Raw genomic sequence first — 20531 nt, 5'->3', positions numbered from 1 at the left:
CCCCCCAATTTTCTCGTTTCAAAAGAGTCCTGGTACTTCTGCTCAGAGCACTCTTTGCTACTGAGGCCTGGACCAAGACCAGAACAACACTTCTACTCCTCCTTGGGAAAGGCAACTCTCATTCACTACTTACTCTCCTTGTGTTGAGTAAAAAGAGTAAAAATCCAAATTTAGCAGAGGATCCTAAGAGTTAGAGCTAGAAGGGACCTTCAAGAGCATATAATACAATTCTCTGGTTTTGTAGATGGGGAAGGAGAGGCCCAGATAGGTTAGGTGACTTAAATATACATTCTAATAAGTAGCATAGTTGTGGAGGGGAGGCTTGTAGAAACCAAAGTTCTATCAGCCTATTTTCCTTTCTCATTGCTTGGGAGTATAAGTATTCCATTAGCTTGCTGACTTCTCAGGAAGTCTAGCAGATTTTCAAGAAAAAGATCAATTAAAAGAGCTGAGGTGAAAGGGAGAAACTGTATGTACCCTGGACTCTGGAATGTGAGGAATGTGATTGTTCCAAGGCTGTGCCCAGGGTGTGGCAGTCTCAGAACTATAACTTAAGCCTTCTGAAGTTGCTAAAGGGATCACTCATCTCTGTTCAACCTATCCAAGACCTCCCCCAGCCAGTACATCGGTATCTCCCTTGTGTTCTCCATAATCCCATTTCTACCTCCAATTTAAAGGGAAGGCATTGAGCTGAGGCCTAGCTAATTCTGTGACCCTCTCCCTGGCTGGCTGACCCAGCTCTGGAAATCTACTCTGTAAATGAACTTCTTTGGGGATAATGATTAAATGGTTCCTGTTGGTTGTGCAGCTTGCCCTCCTACTTAGTTTGTCTTTAGGGGTAAATATTTGTTCAGCTGATTACAGGAGGGACCAGATTCCACTGCCTCAGATATATCCTCTGTGGCAACTCCTGGTGGGGAATGTGCACCATTTCCTTCCGACCCTTGTCCTGTTGTGACATTGCCCCATGAGGTGTGCTATTTGTGGCCAATCAGCAGAGCCAAGGAAGCATCACCTGGAGCCCTGCCTCTGTAGAGCTCTACCTAGGCTTCCCAGGATATATAAATTACCAAGATTAGGAGCTATATGGGGGGAATGGAAGGAAACATGGAATTATTAAGTGCCAACTACGTGAAAAGGCCCTGTGCTAAACCTTCAGTCAGTCAGTATGCAGTTATTAAGCACATACTGCTGAGGAACTGCTGAGTGGCAGCCACTATGTTCTTTTAATATAATCTCTTAGATTTATGACTCAAAGGCTTTGAGAACACTAGATGATACCCTTCTGCAGAAGAGTATTGTATTGTTTCTTCCCTTTTTCTTTCCCTGAAACTGGAAATCCTATTTATTGTAATTAGTAAGTTGTATCCTTTGCATAATACCTCAAATGTCATTTCCATGAGAAAGGGGATGGGTGAACTACAATTAGCTATTTTAACATCATTTTTGACTTTTTTCAAAAATTAAAAATAAGTAGGTAAGGTGAACTGAAGATGAGTTGATTATTCAGGGCACTCACTACTTTTCAGGTATGGACAAAGGATGCTCACAGACATTTACCTTCCTGGGAACCATTCTCTCCTAGATTATCACAAGGGGACATAAACCTATTTTTTTCTACCAATCTCAAAGGCTGAAGTTAACTATATGTTTACCTGAGCTCTGGAAATTTGTTTTATGATGCCATTCTGATCTGATGCACAGAACCTTAAACTCAAAGGGACTTCAGAAGTCATCTAGTCCATCATAATTTTTTTTTCACAGATGAGGAAATTGAAGCTTGAAGAGGTAAATTGTCTTTCCAAAGGCTATACAGGTAATTAGTAGCAGAGCTAGGATCCACAGTCTGCTCTGACTCCAAAATCAATCAATGTTCTTTTCATGTAATCACCCTGCCTAGGATGAAAACTAAAATCTTACCAAGATTAGTACTAAGATTGCTTCTTTGAATGGCCAGAGGTCTAATTGGTACATCCTCGGGCCATAGCCTGATAAATCAGTTTTTAAAATTGGAAAGGACTCTAGGGATCTTGTGGTCCAATTTCATTTTTCAGAGAAAAATACCGATGCTCTGAAAAGGGAATTTAAGTCACATTGTAAGTGCCAGAATATGGGAAACAAAATCTGATCTCTTAAGTCCCACTATACTTTTCATCACACCATCACATCTTTTCTGAGCAATAGCTATTGCACTAATGTATTCATTCTTGGGCCTACTATCAGGATATTGAGCCTCTAGAGAAGGAAAAGAGGTGAACCAAGCAAAATGCCCCTTTTTTCCACTGACATACAGTCTTGGCATTCTAGGAAGCTTCAGAATTTACCAGGATTCAAGAATATTTGATTTGATATTATAACTCTGTTCTGTTATTTTACTACCTTTAATAATATCTTTTTTTTTTTTTTTTTTTTTTTGCAAAGCAATGGGGTTAAGTGGCTTGCCCAAGGCCACACAGCTAGGTGATTATTGTCTGAGGCCAGATTTGAACTCAGGTACTCCTGACTCCAGGGCCGGTGCTCTATCCACTGTGCCACCTAGCCACCCCCCTCTAATAATATCTTGAATAAATCATTTTTAGGTAGGATTTGAGCTGACTGGGACTTTAGAGATCATTTAGATCAATCACCAGGTCAGATGAAAAGACAGAAATCCACTTACCCAAGGCCCCACCAGTAGAAAATGGCAAATCTAAAATTTAAACCCAAATCTTCTGACTAAATCTATTGTTTTTTTCATTATAGTGCTCTGCACCTTAGTTTCCTCTTGTAAAATCAGGAGGATTGAACTAGATTATTTCTAAGATTCCTTCTGACCTTCAATCTTATGATGGGTAAGGAAGAACCCCAAAACCATGCCTCTATCATACTCTGTCCAGTTCAGAAAGGGTAGAGGCAGTGTTAAATTATCATGGTTATTCCCTCATTTGAATTAATTTTTCTTTCTGAAATTTGTAGTAATCCCTGTGAATGATTGGCAGCTCTATATATGCAGGGGTCTTTGGGGGGTGGGGCTAGGGTGAGGAGGAAGACTATTCAGTATATTTCTACTTAATTATGACTATCAGGAGGCAGAGGGCTAAGGATTGGAGTTGTGGTTTCTCAAGTTCTATTCTTAGCCTCACTTGCTTATCATGCAATCACCTCATGTTCTTCTTTGAGAATGAAGGACAGACATCATTCCTAGCCATCCCATTGCCTCTCTGCTTGGTAACTTAAGTGAGATGTTGTACCTGTTTGTGAGTAATTTTCTGCTTGTAAAATGGGATAATAATAGCCAGCATCTGGGGCAGAGAGAAGACTCCGATAAAAGAGTGTAATGCCTCTGCAGTAATTATGTAGTAAGATCTTTTCTTCCAACAGAGTTGGCTATCTTGCTTCCCCAAAGAAGCTGAGTTTCACCCTTGAAGTTATTACTCAGGAAACAACTTGAGTCATTGCTGTATATGCCCTGGACTAATAATTAGGTGGGAATTTGAGCCTTGAAGGGTGGGGAAACTCCATCATTATACTTGGACAACAACATATGAAAATTGAGGGAAAATGAAGATCTTCTAAGTGGAAATTCTGGGGACATTTTTCAACTTAACCTTTATGAAACCCAGCTGGGTGTAATTGCTAGAAGCTCTGGAATTGGAATCAGAATACCTGTATTCTAGGCAGCTAGACAACCTTTTTTTTTTTTTTTTTTTTTTTTTTTTAGTTTTTTGCAAGGCTGATGTGCCCTGCCCAAGGCACACAGCTAGGTCATTATGAAGTGTTTGAGGCTGGATTTGAACTCAGGTCCTCCTGACTCCAGGGCTGGTGCTCTTATCCACTGAGCCACCTAGCTGCCCCCTGGAGACAACTTTTGTGACCTTAAACAAGTAAATTTTCTTTACTTCCTTGAGTCCTATTATCTGTAAAACTGAGATAAAACTACTTAGTTATATTAAGTTGTTTCTCACCCAACTGTTTTGAAGAAAGAGCTTTATGAATTATAAAGCTCTATGCAGATGTAAGTGATTATTCATTCAAAGTGATGTTTTGGATGGAGAAATTAGAACTTTACCCTTGGGCTTCTTGGCTTTGTGGTCTCTCAGTTCCTGTAGGCTTCCCTCCTTTAGTGCTAACCCACAAACTCTTTTGCATTTCTTGGCAGCTGTTGGTAATTTTGTGGTTTTCTCAGGGAAACCCCATCAGAAACCCCAAACCTGGAAATTTTGAACAACTCATTCAGGTTCTATGACAGTGGCGGAAATGGTGCTGGTGCTTCCCCATTGACTGGCAGGTCTGCTGGGCATTCACTTTTTGTAGATCTTTTTAAAACTCTTATCAGCATCACAGGAATTTCTGAATTCCACAGAGCCCCCAGAGTATCTAATTTACCAGGTAGGATCTTTCTAAATGCCTTTGGAGAATCCTTGAAAAAGTTCTCTAGGTAGTCTCCAAAGAAGTTGATAAGAATCACTTGGTCTTGGAATAGAGTTGCCAGCAGGTTGGTTTAGATGACTAATCTTTCCTCCCTCTCTTTTCCCTTACTCCAAATTGGTATCAGTCTATTATAAGAACCTTTGTAATTTAGGTACCCTCCCTTCGATCACATCCAGTTATATCTCCATTCAGAAGTTTCTTCAAGCATCTGTGATATTTTAGGTAGATTTAGGGATGATTTCCAATGAATTGTGGTTTTGCCCTTTAGTGTTCTCCCCACTTAAAACACCACTACCACTAATCAGTAAACATTTTTTAAGCTCCTGGTATGTGTCAGCAATTGTGCTAAGCCCGTAGGAATAAGCAAAAGTCTCTGCCTTCAAGGAACTCACATACTAACACAAACATGGTCCCAACAAGACTTTCATTAGAAGGAATCTCCTTTCCTGACTCTAGTATTTCCTCAGTCTAAGCTGTCTTTCCCCTACTTCCAACTTTTAGGAAGGTAAGCCCAGTTGGGTGAGCCTCCACTTTGTAGTAAAGTGCGTAAGAATAAGACAGGTCATTTTGACTTATCACAGACTAGCTGTCCCTTTACAAGGTCACCATAGTTCTTCAATTTCTGAAGGTAACTTTTATCTGTTCTTCTGGGGTGGTCAGAATTGATTCACCTAAATTGATCCCCCCCAAAACATATTTAATAATAAAAATGCCAGTTTATTCATTTGCACTGGTAAATGACCAAAGAATCCATATCTAGAAACTCCCATTGCCCATGGGGAGTTCACTTAGAAACAAAATGATTAATCAGAAGGAGCTTTGATTCACAAAGATAGTGATGATAGGAAATTGGGTATTTTGGGTTTTTTTTAAAGTTTCTGTTAGCTTTTGTTTTTCTATTACCAGTATTTTTCAATAAGGTCCCCCCTCCCCCAAGATCCACCCTTATAACAAATGATTTTTTTTTTTTAGGTTTTTGCAAGGCAAACGGTTAAGTGGCTTGCCCAAGGCCACACAGCTAGGTAATTATTAAGCGAGACCAGATTTGAACCCAGGTACTCCTGACTCCAGGGCTGGTGCTTTATCCACTACACTGCCTAGCCACCCCAATGATTTTTTTTTAAGAGGAAAAAGTTGGGGTAGCTGAGCAAAATGAATGCCACAAAAATATGACACACAGCACTCAATCCCCATAATTATAGCCTTCTGTAAAGAAAGAAGGGGCAGGACTTTACATATCTCTTTGGTACTTGGTTTGGTTTGATCATTATGATTTTACAGCACTTGTTTTATTCTTTCCATTTACCATTGTTGTAGTTGTATATATTACTTTATTGGTTTTGATTACATTGTTGTTCTCTCCCATGACCCACCCCATCTGAGGTTTTCTTGGCAAAGAGACTGAAGTGATTCTCTTTTTCCTTCTCCATTTCATTTTACACATGAGGAACTGAGGCAAACAGGGTTAAAATCACTTGCCTGGGGTCACCCAGCTACTCAGTGTATGAGACTTGATTTGAATTCATGAAGGTGAATTTTTCAGATTCCAAGCCCAATAGAGATTTGCTGCGCCACCTAGCTGCTTACTTTGCATCAATTCATATAGTTCTTCATCTGCTTCTCTGAATACTTCATTTTTTTCTGTGCACCAATATTCCTTTCCTTCCTAGTTGATGAGCTGTTTTGTTTCCAGTTCTTGCTAACCACCAAAAGCACTGCTGTGAATATTTAGTTATAAATATGAATCTTTCTTTTTCCCCATTGACCTTATAGTATATGAAAAATACTGATATTTTTGGATCAAAGTATATGAGCATATTAGTTGCTTTCTTAGCATGATTCAAAATTGCTTTCCAGAATGATTGGATCAATTCACATACTAATAAAATTATGCCTTTCTATTTTTGCCCCTCTTGGATCTAGATATTCTTCCCACATTTCTGCCAAAGCTGTGTGGTTTAGCTGGTTGAACTTTTCAACCTCTTGTTTCTATCTTCAGCACTATCCTGGAGATAGCAACACATTCTTCATAATTTTTTAGATTGTGTTTCTGTTAATCATCCTTTGATATTTGCCATTACAGAATTAGTATGGATAGCAGTAGTAGTAACTACTGTAACTAGTAGTAATTCAGAAAGCTTATGCTGATGGTGAGCATTGCCTAACTCAGTGATTTTAAAAATCATAAGTCATATTACCTATGTTTTCTGGATTTTGATTAACTCAGGAGAAAATAAGTTAATCTCAGAAATAAACTATCCCCAAATTATAGTGTAAGGTAGAATACAACTGATTTTTTCATTATATATTGAGTCACATAAATATGGAAAAGAGTTCCCTGAACCAGGAGCCAGGAGGTTTTGAAGGTCCTTGATATATAGTACTAATTTTCTGTGTGATTTTTGTCACACAGGCCTGAGGGAGTTGGATCAGACCTCCAGGGTCCTTCTATGCTTTAATTCTCTGAGTGGGATTTTTGAAATTTCTGATTCAGATAATACAGCTTTCTTGACCTCCTCTCCAGATACTAGGTCTGTCTTGCTCTTTTAGACTTAGAACTCGTGTCTATTGTCAATGCTTCCTAGTGAAATTATCAGAAGAGGATCTAGTCTTGGGCTTGTCTGTCATTATAATAGAAAACTGGGCTCATTGCATAAGGTCCTTGCTAGCTGGCTCCAAAATGGGAGGGTTTTTTCCTATAGCCTGTCAGGAAATGCCATTGCAGTGACTTCCAAAACCACTTCCCTGTCCCAGCTAAGTGGCAGGATTTCTCATCCTTATGATGAGAAAGTGGAAACTGAGAAGTATTCCTTTGAATGTCACTCTCTCTTCTGGGCACCTCTTCTTCTCCCATCCCCTAATCCTTTCCTTCTGGCCTAAGGATTCTCTGCCCTCTCTGCTTTCCCTCTGGTCTGTTCATGGTTCTTTGTGATTCTTTTGCTTTGTATTCTCCTACTGGCAGGGGCTGTCTAATATTCATCATTATATCTACCGCCATCACAAGCTTAAGACCTTGTGAACAGTTATTGCTGAATATATGTTTGTTGAATGACTAATGAGCCAGTGAATGAACTCTCCTCCTTCCTTTCAATTCTTTTGAGAAAAGTTCTAGCTGAAACCTTTGTGCCAGAGGTCCCTAGTCACATTGCCTGGGTAGGCAATGCTAAGTAGTTTAGTATTCCCAGATTCTCTTTGGCTCTGTTACTTAGGAGATTCCAGTTTGAACTATGCTAATCCAAGAGAGACACTTGTGCCATTTCCCTAAATCACCTGCCTATCAATTATCCAAAGGCCATTATAATGGATCACCTAATGGTTACATTTGAAAAAAAAAATTTTGACTCAAACCCTTGTATAGAGGGCAAAGAAGAGATACAACATAGTCTGCTGTGCTTCTCCCAAACTCCTCAGGAATAGGTTAGAAAGTCTGAGGGAATTAATGCATGGGTTGGTTAACTAATGGATGAATAGTAAATAGCTGCTTTAGTCTGTGCTAAAGTTCTCAGATTCTTTGATCTAGTTGAAAAGGAAACTCCTTCCCATCTTAGCCCCATATATTTTTGTTCAATTTAAACCAGGTAGGCTGTTTCTAAATGTAGTGTCCCTTCCAAACACCCTGATTCTCCCCCATAATGATTGATCCCTTCATTGATCCCTTTGACACTTTGATTCAGAGGATCACCAGATATCTCATTCTCTCCCCACTAGGTCCTTTGGTTCTGGAATGTCTCTTAGAGATCAGGCCACTCTATTCATTATTAAGAAATTGCCGACAAGCTGAGGATAGGTTGGGGTGAGTCAAGGGGTAGAAATGTCGCTGATACAATTTTACAGAATCATGGCCTTACACAGTGTCCCTTTCGTCTGTCAGAATTCTAGTTCAACTTTGGTTAATAATTGATGCTAACTGAATCTGCAAAGGTATTCATACCCTTAAAAACCTTTTCACTGGGGCAGCTAGGTGGTGTAGTGGATGAAGCACTGGCCCTGGAGTCAGGAGTACCTGGGTTCAAATCTGGCCTCAGACACTTAATAATTACCTAGCTGTGTGGCCTTGGGCAAGCCACTTAACCTCATTTGCCTTGCAAAAACCTAAAAAAAAAGATGTTTATAGAACACCCAGTTTCAGATATCCACTAGGCAGTTAAGAGATGTGAGACTGAAAGTCAACAGAGAGATTAGGGCAGGATAAGTGGATAAAACAATTATTAGCATAGAGAACATAATCAAATTCATGGAAGCTGATGAGCTGATGAGATCATCAAGTGAAATAGTATTGATTGAGGGAAAAGAATAAAGGATCCAGGAAAGAGCCCCCCAGGACTCTTCCAGGGGTTAGTGGATGTGACCTGGATGAAGATCCAGGAAGAGAGCAGTCAAGTGATTGGAGAACCAGGAGAAGGGATTAAATCTCTTATCAGTTTTGACATATTCAGTTCAAGTCACCTTATGTGTATTGCGCATTTCTAAAACTCTGTACTAGATAGGTGGAGGGGGCAGCTAGGTAGTGCATTGGAAAGAGAGCTTGGAGAGCTAGGAGAATCTTCTTGAGTTCAAATCTATGTGACATGGCCAAGTCACTTAACTTTGTTTACCTCAGTTTCCTCACCTATAAAATGAGCCTGGAGATGGAAATGGGAAACCACTTTGCCAAGAAAACCCCAAATGGGCTTATAAATAGTTGGACTAAAAAATGACTGAAAGGTAGGTGTCATATGGACCCTATAAGAAGTTTAAGACTCAGTTCCTACACCAAAGGGTTAATCTAATTAGAGAATGTATGTTCATGTTGATGCATAACATAGTTAAAAGACAAATGTATAATAAAGATTCCTTGGTACTTCCGGAAGTCAGGAAGGGCTAAGGTCCATATGCTAAGAGTTGAAGTAGTCAGAGAAAGCTTACTGGAAGAGAATTGACTTGAAGCCCTGACTTGTAATATTTTCTCTTCCCCCAAAAAACCTCCCAAAAACTTGTATTAGGTGAAACCTCATGCTCGACACTCATAAAGATATAATTTTTTTTTAGGTTTTTTTTGGCAAGAAGTTAAGTGGCTTGCTCAAGATCACACAGCTAGGTAATTATTAAGTGTCTGAGGCCAAATTTGAACTCAGGTACTCCTGACTCCAGGGCTGGTGCTCTATCCACTGCGCCACCTAGCCGCCCCAAAGATAAAATTTAAGGCAGCCCTCATAGAGCTTAGAGTGAGGGGAGGAGGGGAAGGAATGCTCGTTACATGCTCGTTACTAATAGATTATCCAAGAAATCTTGAGAAGGTGAGATCTGAATTAGCCTTTAAAGGATGGATAGGAATTTAAAAGACAGAAAGAGGGAGAAAGGATAATACAAGTGTAAAAAAAACAGTGAATTATGGTACAAAGGTAAGAAGAGGGCAAGGATCTAAGATAGATAGATCAGGAAGAGAGATGCCATTCCCAGCATAGGAGAGGAATGCAGTGAATACTAGTGGAAATGATACATGTTGGGAGAGAGAAGAGTTCAGATCCTGGAAGGAACCAAATACCAAACTGGAATTTGACTTTAATACTATAGGTAGATTTAGCAGTGGAAAAAGAGGGTTAGCACCGAATTGGGTAGATTTGGACATGGGCCTGGCATATTTTTGCATTGCAGTCAGCTCATGGGGAGGAGAGACTCTTACAGCCTGAGGCTTAGAGTGAAAAGGCTTCTGCCTAGCTCTGGCTTGCTGAGAGGGAAGCAAACAGAGGCACCTGCAGATCAGGTAGGTCACTTAAGTTGTTATTTCTGGGTCTTAATCACAGGTGCAGATTCAGAAGCTGGATTGTAGCCCTTTGGCAGACTTGGCCAAAGGAGGGTAAACATCACCTGGTTTCTGACACCTGCAGTAATGTTAGTAATGGAGCCCTTGACAATCCCTAAAGTGCCCCTACCTGCTTGCTCCCCTGGGGAAAACAAAACTGATAATTGTTGCTCCTCCATGAATCTTCCCAACTGGAAGTGATTTTCTCCAATGGTTTTCCTGGAATGTTTTACATGAATCTCTGCTTTATCCCTTGATAATATAATAACTCAAAATTTTAAGGCACTTTATTTACAAAATACTCTCCTTAAAACAGTCCCATAAGGTAGGAAGTGCTAGAATCATTACCCCCCCATTTTATAGATGAGGAAACTTAGTGACAGAAATGAAGTTACTAATTCATGTTACATACGTAGTTTCTGAACTAGAATATAAATCCGGGTTCCCTTATTCTAAATCTAGCACATTCTACTTTTATCATATTTGTGTGTATACATGTTGTATCCCATTTCTTTAGATTGTAATCACCCTGAGGACCGGTATTATGGTTCATTTTCATTTTCACTTCCTTAGCACTGAATATAACACCTATCTCATAAGAGGTATGTTGAATTGAATCCTATGTTCTAAAGAGGAAATCCTAAAGTCCTTGTCATCATCTTCTCTGTTTGGCTAGCCCAGACCCCCAGGGGTTAAGTAACCACAAGCAACTTAGACTTTGAAGGGCTCACATGAAGATAACTGTAATTTGCCGTACAAGCAAAAACAGTTCCAGCCCATTGGTGGTGAGGCAAGCCCCTGGGGTGGGAAGAGGAGGGTGGCAGCCGTTGACAGCTGAGGGTGTTGAGGAACAGGTGTAGGTTTCAGTAGGGGCAGGGCCTGAAGAGAAGCAGAGAACCTTGGGGGCCCCCTCAAAATTCTCCTCCCCCCATCCTCCCAGCTGGTTTCTCCAGGAGTCAACTGACCTAGTTACTGTGCTTAGAAACAGTCTTTGTGGTTTGTTCATTTTAGTCTGTATACGTCTTTCCTTTTCTGCATCTTGAAGTTCAGAAATGGGTATTGGAGTCCTGAGAGGTCATACTTGTGGAAGGTTGACCATCTTTTAGAGCAAGGACAGGTCCTGACAGGAGTGGAGTTCCTGTAAGTAAGGGCCTTACCTACTCTGTTCTTCCTCTTATCCCAGATACCCTCTGGAGAGAATACAGACACATCCCTCCCTCCTAGCACGATCCTTCCTCTCCTGTTCTCTCTAGGGAGAAGCAAACACAGCTGACAAATCTTATCCCTTGAGATTTTAATAGAAGGACTCCTACTACCTTGAGGATGATAGTAGCTTTTGCCCTGACTAGCAAACTCTGAAAGGGTGTTGAATGAAACAGTGGTGAGGGAATCAGGGAGATCTGGGTTCTAAACCCTGGAAAAGTCTCATAAGTTCTCTGGTCCTCAGGAAATTGGACTTGAGGATCTAAGGTCCCTTCCAGCTCAGAATTATGATTCCATGAATGTTCATTTTCTAGTGCAATGGGGCTCTGTGAATACATCCTGGGCCACTGTTGATCTCTCTTTCCCAGTTGCCTTTCTGTCTCCAGCATTCTGTTGAAAAAGATCTGCCATTGTTCCTGAATGTTTTATAGTAGATGGTATTTGCCCCATCAGTCAACAAATGTTTATTAAATGCTTACCATATGTGGACATTCTATTAGGCTCTCAGGGAAATAAAAGTTTAGAAAGACCAAATTTCTGCCCCAGTTTTCATGCCTGCCTGTTTTCCTTCCATCCTTTCTTTCCTTTAAGAAGGTGTAGTGAAAAGGATATTATTAGATATGAAGATATGGGTTCATGTTCCACCTCTGTAGAACATTCTTTTCTTTTTAAAAACATTTTTATTTATTTGTTTTTCCAACAACATGCAACAGTAGAGTTCACCAATCATTTTTTAAAGAGTTTATTTTGAGTTTTAGAATTTTTCCCCCATTCTTGCTTCCCTCCCCCCACCCCCCACAGAAGGCATTCTTTTAGTCTTTACATTGGTTCCATGTTATACATTGATCTCAGTTGAATGTGGTGACAGAGAAATCATATTCTTAAGAAAAGTAAAGTATGAGATAGCAAAATTACATAATAATATAACGTGTTTGGTTTTTTTCTAATTTGATGGTAATAGTCTTTGGTCTTTGTTCAAAGTCCATAATTCTTTCTCTGGATACAGATGGTATTCTCCATTGCAGATAGCCCAAAATTGTCCCTGGTTGTTGCACAGAAGGAATGAGCAAGTCCATCAAGGCTGATCAACACCCCCATGTTGCTGTTAGGGTGTACAATGTTCTTCTGGTTCTGCTCATCTCGCTCAACATCAGTTCTTGAAAATCCTTCCATGCTTCCCTGAATTCCTATCTCTCCTGGCTTCTAGTGGAACAGTAGTGTTCCATGACATATATATATACCACAGTTTGTTAAACCCTTTCCCAATTGAAGTACATTCGCTTAATTTCCATTTTTTTGCCACCACAAACAGGACCGCTATGAATATTTTTGTGCAAGTGATGTTTTTATCCTTTTTCATAATCTCTTCAGGGTATAGACTCCGTGGTATTGCTGGGTCAAAGGGTATCCACATTTTTGTTGTCCTTTGGGCATAATCCCAAATTGCTTTCCAGAAGGGTTGGCACCAATCATTTTTTTGCAAGGTTTGAGCTTCACATTTTTCTTCCTCCTTCTCTTCCCTTCCCCCATAGTGAGCAATCTAATATAGGCTCTACATGTGTAATTATGCTAAACATAGATCATATTAATCATCTTGTAAAAGAAGAGTCAAATCCAAATAGAAGAAAAAACATTAGAAAAACAACATAATAATAAGACAACTTTTAAAAATTGAAGATAGTAAACTTTGGTCTGCGTTTAAACTGCATATCTCTGGATATGGATGATGCTTTCCATCACAAGTCTTTTAGAATCATCTTTGATTATTGTACTGCTGAAATGACCAAGTCCCTCATAGTTGATCATCACAAAGTATTGTTAGTGTGCATAATATTCTTCTGGTTTGGTTTATTTCACTCAGCATCAGTTCATGTAAGTCTTTCCAGATTTTTCTTAAGTTCCTCATGATTTCTTATAGAATAATAGTGTGCTATCACATTCATCTATCACAATTTGTTCAGCCATTCTCCATTTGATGGATATTTTCTCAGTTTCCAATTCAGCTTTGTCAGTTTATTAGCAAGTAACTTCCTTTCTCTGAATCCATTTCCTCATTTTTGAAAGGATAAATATATTTCTAATTTTTGAGAATCAGTGAGATCAAAGAATTACAAAAATTTACAGGTTGAAGGGACCTCAATGACCATCAAGTCCAACCCACACATAGCCAGAAGTCCCTATTATAATATACTTAACAAGAAGTCATGGGGGGGGGGGGAATCTCTCAAGCCAGCCTTTTCCACTTTGGGATAGTGCTAATTGGAGGGGTTTTTCTATAATATTGAGACTTAAGTTTGCCCTCTGCAACTTCCACTAACTCCTCCTGGTTCTTCCATCTTTTTGCCAAACAGAAGTCCAACCCCTCTTCTGCGTGGCCTCTCTTCACATTCTTGGACCATAGCTATCATACCTCCATCTTCTCTTTTCTGGACTAAACACCCTTAGTTTCATCAGCTAATAGCATATTTGAGGTATTTTTTTAAATTGTGAAACAGTATTAGAAATACAAGATGGTAGGGGCAGTTAGGTGGTACAGTGGATAGAGCACCAGCCCTGGAGTCAGGAGTACCTGAGTTCAAATCTGGCCTCAGACATTTAATAATTACCTAGCTGTGTGGCCTTGGGCAAGCCACTTAACCCATTGCCTTGCAAAAAAGAAAAGAAAAGAAATACAAGATGGTATATGAAATACATTGAGCTAGGCACTGAGATCCAAGAAAGAAAACAAACCTGTCCTCAAGAAACCTAGAGTTCAGCTAGGAAATAAGACACACACACAAAAAAATAATACGAATAAAAATACCGAAGAGGAGTACAGACAAGGAAAAAGTGATTAAAAACTTTGGAAATTCGGGAAATCTTTATTTGATCTAGGATTTGACAAATGGTGATGATATTCACAATATAGAACACCATTAGCACTGGAGCTCAAAGGACTTGATGGGTTCAGGGTATGGTACGAACTCTAGTTTGGTTAGATTACAGGCTCACTGAAGGGTGAGTAGTAAGAAAGGAGGTTAGCAAGGTTATGTTCTCAACTTTACTTTCTTCAAGCCATTGTGATGTAATTTTTGCCTCCAACACCCAAATGAAAACTGCTCTCTTCAAAGTTCTCAAATCTCTAAATATTATTCAGTGACTTTTTTTTCAATCTTCATTCTTCTTTCCCCTTGCAGCATTTGATATTGTTGGTTTTTCCCTCTCAACGACTTGTAGAGTAACATAGTACTCTACATAGAGGAGTTTAATCCATATTACATAAGTGAATTAACTAATTTTAAATTCCTGTTATTTGTGGGGCACTATGTTAGGTATTGGAGATACAAAAGTGCAAAATATTGTTGTCCCTGCCCTCAAGGAAGTTTTTTGGTTTGTCTATTTTTTTTTCCATAGATTTCTAGTTCAAGCAGTAAAGACCAGCCTTGAGTGATTGATATTTGGTGATGGAAATAGTAGTCTCCCAGTTCACTGCACTGGACTGAGAGTTGTGAGACCAGTATTTTGTCCATTATAGTGATCTGAGGCAAGTCATATTGTATCTTTGCATCTGTTTGTTAAGTCCCTCCTACCAACAGGACTGCTGTTGAGAAGATGAAATGAGAGTAGATAGAAAGTACTTTGAAAGTTTAAATGTAAGGTACTGCCGTTACTGTATCTCACCTTGAGCACTCTGAGATATGAAATTTCTCTCAATGCTGTGTGTTGAATGTTAGATTCTCCCACCCAGGCTAGCCTGGAGAGTGAGAGTCTTGACTCTGTTAAGTGTGGCCTCCAGTCTACATTTCCTTGGATTACTTGGCCTTAATTCTGAATGAAAGGATCCCTTGATTTGCCCTAAAAAACTTATACTCTACACTCATTTCCCAGAGGCCAATAGACCCTCATGTGTCTCCATGTCAGTCAGAAATCCCAATGAATGATCCAAAAGTCGAACTTTTGGTCTGTGTCAGGGAATTCCGGCTCTCAAATTCTGGGAACAGTTAGGGGATCTTCAAATATTGGCTGGCAGCAGGTGCAGGCAGGAGTTGGGCTGGCAGCCACTCAGTGAAACTGAGAGAGATGGACAGGAATAGGCAAGAAGCCAGACCAGAGGAAGCTGGTGGAGCACCTGGAGGGGGTGCTGTGGTGGTGGGAGTAGAATTCCAAATTAGTATCCTAAACTGGGGAGGGAAACCTGACAGCTCCAGAGGATAGAATTTCCTAGAGGTTCCCCTTCTGGGAAAGATCCCTTCTTTCCTTGCATCAACAAAATTATTGATCTCAATAAACATTTTTTTTTTAGGTTTTTGCAAGGCAAATGGGGTTAAGTGGCTTGCCCAGGGCCACACAGCTAGGTAATTATTAAGTGTCTGAGACCGGATTTGAACCCAGGTACTCCTGACTCCTGGGCGGGTGCTCTATCCACTGCGCCACCTAGCCGCCCCAATAATTACTACTTTTTACAAATTATTTTTCATTGTCAGAATCTTGATTGCTAGAAGTAGATGTAATAAAGATAGTCTAAGAATGTTAAGTGACTTACCCATGGCCACATTGGAGTTAATGATGGGTTTGTGATTCTAATTCATTGCGTTTTTTTAAATAGAAATATCCCTTCCTGAGATCTAGATAGCTATTAACAATTAAACAATTAAATACTTTTAAAACCTTGCTTAAAAGAAAGAAAATGGGGGAAAGGGTGGGGAGAATGGATTAAGGAAGCACTTGAGGGGTGGCTAGGTGGCCCAGTGGATAGAGCACCCGCCCAGGAGTCAGGAGTACCTGGGTTCAAATCCGGTCTCAGACACTTAATAATTACCTAGCTGTGTGGCCCTGGGCAAGCCACTTAACCCCATTTGCCTTGCAAAAACCTAAAAAAAAAACAAAACAAAAAAGGAAGCACTTGAAGTAACATTCCACTTTCTGAAAGACTGCTCATTTTTATAGCATCTAATTTAGACTAGGATAACAGCCTACCCCTATTCCCTGACTTAATTCTAAGGCATAAAGTAGGCTTCATGGTTCAAAGTATGACCCAGTATCCCAGTGAGGGTTATTACCCAAATGACCCAGATACTACTCAGTTGCCCTAGTATCTTTCCACAGGCATGTCCAGGCTTAACTGCTAGGACACAGCTTTCTTTCCTGCCCTCACCCCCAGCTGCTAGTCATGATTTTATGAAAGGTGACATCATGGGGCTGAATCAACATCATTGTATTGCTGAGTAACAGAAAGAAAGAGCAGTTTCTCTTTACCCTCTCAGAAGCTGGAGAATGGGAAGCCTGCCTAACCAAGTGCTACAGTTGTTGGACACAGCTACCCCACCCTAGTAACTTGCCTTTTTTGTGTCGTGCTTTACAATGAAACAACTCTCTGAAGTAGGAAGTACAGATTTTTTTTTTTGTATCTCCATCCTACTTTATTGATGAGAAAACTAAGGCTTAGTGACTTAGGTAAGTGACCTGTCACAGCCTGAACCAGGCATTTGAACCCAGGTCTGATTTCCATGCCCATGTTCTTTGCATCATAACACTATTTTAATTGCTAAATTTGGAAACTCAGCTTAACCTGAGAAAAGAAGGCTGTGGTTTAGTATAGGAGTACTATACTAGAAGAAAGACTTGCTTTCTATTTCTCCAGTGTCACAGCACTGTTACTGTTACTGTAAAATATTTTATAGACAATGTTTACTGTCAGACACTTGCAAGACAATTCTGCATTAGCCTCTCTAGTATTCAGTTCCTTGTAAAATGAGATTATATTTTGCCTATTTGAAGCAGAGAATGAGACTAGATTGCTTGCTGAGCTCCCTTCTAATTCCAAAAAGTTCATAAAAGCTTCTATTTTCTTTGGGGTTTGTGTAGTTTTCCCAGGTATCTGCTGTGTATAAGGAATTCTGTAAAATATCGAGAAATACAACATACAGTTGGTGTCCTCGAGGATATTACAGGCTAGTTCAGGGAAATCAGGAGGGAAATATCCTTAAAAGTTGTGGTGATCAGGCAAAGCTTCCTATTGGACACAAGGCTTAAAATAGACTTTTAAGAATGACTAGGAGTGGGCAGCTAGGTGGCACAGTGGATAGAGCACCGGCCCTGGAGTCAGGAGTACCTGGGTTCAAATCCGGCCTCACACACTTAATAATTACAAAAAAAAAAAAAGAAGAAGAATGACTAGGAAGTAGAGAAGGCTGGAGCAAAGGGATGTATAAATTCCTTATAGGATCAAGTAAATATGAGCTACTGACCAATAGTATACTTCCCTAACAGTCATGTCATGAAATATTAGACTCATAGAATTCTAGAACTAGATCTTAAAACAAAAACTAAAGACTATTAGAGCTAGAAGAGATTTTAGTATATAGAAGGCAAGACTAGAAGGAATCTGGAAGGTCAGAGATGATAGGGCCCTTAAAACATAGAATAAGCTGAAAGAGACCTTAGAGATCATCTTGACCAAACCCATTTTAGAGATGAGGAAACTGGGACCCCAGAGTAAGGAAGTAACTTGCCAAAGGCCACATTGTTATTGGCAGAGTTGGAATCAGCACCCAGATTTCCTGATTCCAGTGTCATTGTTTCTCCCCCACCACCATATTTTTTCCCATTATATGAGGAGATAGTCTGTCTTCCAATAGGACTCCATTCTCTTCTCTTCAGATTACTGTTGTTCCAAATCCCATGGCCCTGTATATGAAGTTCAGAACATTTTGTAATAAGAAATTAGACCCAGCCTCAGTGAACAATAGAGATAGGACTCGGGCAAGATTTCTGGTTCCTTCAGTCTGATTCTTTGCTGTCTGCCAATTCTTTATAAGTTTCCAGAGCCCCCATCCCCCAAGCAAACCCACTCTTCTATTCCCTGCAGCTCAGACACCATCTGTTGGGCAAAGAAAAGCTGTAGCAAGACAGCATTTGGGAGCATTAAAAGGGCTCATCCCAGGAATCCTAATCCTATTCCCAGCAGGTGTTAATCCTACTGTTTCTGCTTTCTGCCAGAGCTATAGGCTGCTCCCCATTTCTGTTATGAAGAACTAGGCAAGATCTATGGGGGGACCCATTTCTTAAACCTTGGTTAAAACCTTTCCCTGTGTCTTGGAACCAGCAATAATTCACCAAAGGTTAATTAGTCTGTAGGTTCCACCTGTCCAGAGGCTCTTCAGGGGGTCTGCTGCCTAAATTTTGAATTTGATCCAGATCAGATCTCAGAGGAGCCAAGGGTTCCCCCTGTGCTCCAGCTGCTGGGTTTTGTTTGAAGAAAGAGGTAGATTTAACCCTTCAGAGCTTAGAAGCAGTAATAAGCTGAATTTCCAAGGAAATAATTCAGGAAATATTAATTGAGATGCTTAGAGCAATATTCTTGTAGTAGAGAAAAAATGAAGATGAGCTAAGATTCTAGAGCCTTGTCTTGAGGAATAAATGAGCTAGTCATAAAAATAAAACATGAACACCAGTAGAGCAAGACAAATCTAAAGAGTGTTAGAGGAGTTGGAAGGTAAAGCAATACCTCTAGTTAGGGGTATCAGGAAAGACTTTGTGGAGAAGGTGGCACCTGAGCTGAACCTTCAAGGATTGCTAGCATGTTGATCTCAGGTTATTCATTTCATTTCTGGGATCTTCAGTTTCTTCATCTAATGAAAGTCTGGACTAGATGATGTTACAGGTTCCCTCTAGCTTTAAAGTCCTATCTTAAGATGGACAGAAGAGACATTATAGATGGAAAAGACAACCTAGCTGTGTGGCCTTGGGCAAGCCACTTAATCCCATTTGCCTTGCAAAAAACAAACAAAAAACTAAAAAAAATAGATGGAAAAGACCTTGTGAGCAAAGGTAAGGAAAGAGGGAAATGGATGCATATTAAAAGACAGCAAATAGTTCATTTGAGGAGACTATAAAGGATGTTCAGGGGAGAGGTGAGAGACAAGTTGATAAGCATTTATAGGATCTTGGAGCACTGGCTAAGGAGTTTAGACTTAATTTCTTGGGTGATGGGCAACAGTTCCAACAATAAAATTACCATGGTAACTCAAGTGAAGCATTTATTAAAGCACTTTCCATGTGCCAGACACTGCACTGTGGATACAAAAAAAGATGCCCGGGCGTTCCCCGCCCCCCCCCCCAAAAAAATTCTGCTTCCAAAGAGACTGATGGGAGAGATACCATGCAAATGACTGTACAGTCAAAATATATACCAGACAAATAGCTCATCTCAGAATGAGGGTAGTAGAATCAAGGAATATCAGGACAGCCTTCCCATAAAAAGTAGCATTTTATTTGGGACTTGAAGGAAGCCAGGGGACTGAGACAAGGGAGAAAGTTCAGAAGATAAGCAGTGAAAAATGTCCAAAGTTGGGAGATGGTGTGAAATATGAGTCAAAGCTAGGAGGTCAATGTTACAAACTATAATCGAAAAATACATGGAGCAGAGTACAACGAAGACTGAAAAAGTAGAAAGGGCTCTGACTATGAAGGATTTTAAAATCCAAACAAAGAATTTTATATTTGATCCTAGATAATAGACAGCCACTAGAGTTTATTCAATAAAGATTGATGTGGTCAAATCTGTACTTTAAGAAAGTCATTTTGCCAAGTTGAATTGAGAATGGTTTGGAATGGAGAGAGACTTAAGAAAGAGAGATCAATTGGGGTGGCTAGGTGGCGCAGTAGATAGAGCACTGGCCCTGGAGTCAGGAGTACCTGAGTTCAAATATGGCCTCAGACACTTAATAATTACCTAGCTGTGTAGTCTTGGGCAAACCATTTAACCCCATTGCCTTACAAAAACCTTTAGAGAGAGAGAGAAAACAAGCAGCAGGCTTGATGTGGGGTGATGAGGGTCTGGTACTAGAATGATGGTAGTATAGAAAAGACAAGGGAAGAGTATACGAGAGCTGGTTTGAAGGTAGAAACACAAGACAGTCTATCAGGAAAATATAACAGGATTACCTTGCCAAGATGAGGATGCAGGTGAGATTATTTAATTTTTTGTGGTGGACCCAGTAGTTTTCATGATTAGCTTCATTCAGCAGCATGTTAGAAGTAAAGGTAGCAGAAAATGGGGGTAATGTTTGGCTGAGGCTTGGATGGACAAGATTGGTAATAGGTTAAGGAGAGAAAAGAAAGGAGCATTCTGGAATTGGTTCATCTAGGGGTCCAA

The 20531-nt window shown here is 40.0% G+C and overlaps 1 protein-coding gene across 2 annotated transcripts in view; it reads left to right on the top strand.

Moving 5' to 3' along the window:
* The window catches only part of BCL2L1 (BCL2 like 1), a 45047-nt gene that overhangs the window by 3271 nt on the left and 21245 nt on the right, over positions 1–20531 (top strand). The gene's annotated exons all lie outside the window — the stretch shown is intronic.

Source organism: Macrotis lagotis, chromosome 1 (assembly GCF_037893015.1).
Source record: "Macrotis lagotis isolate mMagLag1 chromosome 1, bilby.v1.9.chrom.fasta, whole genome shotgun sequence".
Taxonomy (NCBI): Eukaryota; Metazoa; Chordata; class Mammalia; order Peramelemorphia; family Peramelidae; genus Macrotis; species Macrotis lagotis.
This window is presented reverse-complemented; position numbering and strand designations above follow the sequence as displayed.